Source organism: Nicotiana attenuata, unplaced genomic scaffold (assembly GCF_001879085.1).
Source record: "Nicotiana attenuata strain UT unplaced genomic scaffold, NIATTr2, whole genome shotgun sequence".
In the NCBI taxonomy this organism is placed as follows: Eukaryota; Viridiplantae; Streptophyta; class Magnoliopsida; order Solanales; family Solanaceae; genus Nicotiana; species Nicotiana attenuata.
Genome location: NW_017672231.1, coordinates 43,686 through 46,736, shown reverse-complemented (window position 1 = coordinate 46,736; position 3,051 = coordinate 43,686).

The window sequence follows — 3,051 nt, the reverse complement described above, 5'->3', positions numbered from 1 at the left end:
ATAGACGCCACTGGACCGACTCCAAAATCTGCACAAGAAGTGCAGAGTGTATTATGAGTACAACCGACCCCATGTACTCTGTAAGTGCCGAGCCTAACCTCGACGAAGTAGTGACGAGGCTAAGGTGGGTCACCTACACTACAACATGTACGTAGTATATAATAAAGGTAGAAAAGGAAATACAGAGCAAGATAAGATAGTCTACTGAAAATAAGAGCTACAACCTCAAGGAATAAACCGGTGTCGTTGAGAATTACCAATCCTTAGCGTTTCAAATAAAAATACCGAAAACCAACACAGCTTGAGGAGATAGAAACATATAGGTTGTTGCGGCGCGCAACCCGATCCCACTGCAACACAGAATCCTCCCTTATTTCACCGTAACAACATCAACAACAGAGATAATATATAGATATGTTGCAGCGTGCAACCCGATCCCACTATATAAAGATATCAATATCATAATTCACCCTTATTTTACCGTAACAATCCACCCTTATTCCACCTGTTGCGCCGTGCAACCCGATCCAACTGTACAGTACAAATTCACCCTTATTCCACCATACCAATCCACCCTTATTACACCTGCTGTTGCGTGCAGCCCAACCCCATCATACCAGTACCAAATACTCAATGTACACAGTCAAATCAACAATTCAAACCACAAAAACCTTTACGATCAATAAATACCAAACTGGACCAAAAGGAAACTTTATACAACATAGGAATCTACATAAGTAATACTACACAGCGAGACCAGTCCCGTAATTGAAGATTAGAAGGTGCAAATAAGTCAGTTTAAGCAAATAGCAGGGAATCATGAAGCTATGAAAAGATATAACATCATTAAAAGGAGAGGACATCAATTAACAGGTAGCAAATAAGCATGGAAAGAATTTAGGGCATATAACATTTAAGACATGGAAGGAGATAATTAAAGAACAACGGGAAATCGGGGAAAACAGGTAATTCAGAGGCGTATAAACACTCGTCACCTCGCATATAAGCCGCTCACTTGAAATTCACATAGCACATAGTCCGAAGGTTCCTAATTCCCTCAAGTCAAGGTTAGACACAATACTTGCCTCGCTCCAAAGATCACTCAAAGCTCAACCACAGCTTTGCTTTTCAAACAAGCCTCTGAACCAACAATATCTAGCAAATTACCAACCAACGATTCAAAATAAGCCTCAGGAATCACCCGCAATTGGAAAAGATTCAATTTAGGTCATTATTGAAAAAGTCAACAAAAGTCAACTCCCGGGCCCGCTTGGTCCAAAGCTAAAATTCGGACCAAAACCCGATTACCCATTCATTCCCGAGCCAAGTTATGTAATTTGTTATGGAATCCAACCTCAATTTGAGGGCTAAACTCCAATTTTACAAAAATTCCTAATTCTACCCAAACCCCCAATTTCCACCATGAAAACACTAGATTTTAGGTTGAAAACTTATGATATGTAATAAAAAATTGAAAAAAAATAGGTTAGAATCACTTACCAATGAGTTGGGAAAGAAGGGTTCTTGGGAAAATCGCCTCTAGGGTTTTCTTGTTTTGAAAATTTGAAGAATGGGAAAAAATCCTATTTTTCAGCTATTAGACCAGTTGCAGGTGTCGCAGTTGCGACAATTGCGAACCCCGCAAATGCAAGCTTTTTGTCGCAAATGCGAAGTCTCACTATTCCTGCTATCATCGCAATTGCGATGACTTGTTCACAATTGCGAACAATGGCCTCCTCACAAGTGCGACCAAATGATCGCAAATGCGAACTCAGTGCTAACCCACCCTTCTTCGCAAATGCGAAGATTTTGTCGCAAATGCGAATCTGACGGAGGTCGCAAATGCGAAGCCTGACCTCGCAACTGAGGCCTGCACCAGAACTGAAGTATACCAGCAATGTTTCTAAGTCCAATTTCACTCCGTAGCCTATCCGAAACTCGCCCGATCCCTCGAGGCTCAAAACCAAGCATTCACACAAGTCCAAAAATATCATACGAACTTGCTCGCGCGATCAAATCGCCAAAATAACACCTAGAACTATGAATTGAATACCAAATCAAATGAAATTTTCAAAAAAACTTTGAAACTTCTATTTTAACTACCGGACGTCCGAATTACGTCAAACCAACTCCGTTTCTCACCAAATTTGACAGACAAGTCATAAATATAGTAATGGACCTCTATCGGGTTTCGGAACCAAAATACTGACCCGATATCAATAAAGTCAATCATTGGTCAAACATTCAAAGTCATTAAACTTTTAAACTTTCAATTTCAACAAAATGCGATAACTCGAGCTAGGGACCTCCGAATTCGATTTCAGGCATACGACCAAGTCCCAAATTACGATACGGACCCACTAGGACCGTCGAAACACGAATTCGGGTCATTTTGCTCAAAATATTGATCGAAGTCAACTCAAATGGATTTCAAGGTAAAATTTTTATATTTTATTAGTTTTTAACATAAAAGCTTTTCGGAAAACACCTGGACTGCGCACGCAAATCGAGGATGGCTTAAATGAGGTGTTTGAGGCTTTGAAATACAGAATTTGGTTCTAAAATATAAGATGACCTATCGGGTCATCACAATACAATAAGAGAAAATCACTGTACAAACTAAAAATCAATGTATGCAAACTCAAATACAGATAAATACATTTACAATTAGGGTCATTGCGTATTTTTGTTCTCCTTTCGGCTTCAATTGTTGCTGATGAACCTGCAAATACAGGTTCCTCTTGAGTGATTTGCAAATCAAAAGATGGCCATTCGAAATTGAGTGCTTTAGTGGGTATTCTGCAGAAAATAATGTATTTAAAAATGTTGTTGTATGAACTCAAATACATATAAATACATCTAAATAAAATAGTCAAAAATCACTGTACAAAATAAAAATCAGTGTATGCCTTATCAAATACAGATAAATACATCTAAATACAATAAGAGAAAATCACTATATAAACTAAAAATTAATGTATGCGGACTCGAATACATACAAATACATCGACAATTAGGGTCATTGCGTATTTTTGTTCTATTTTCGGCTTC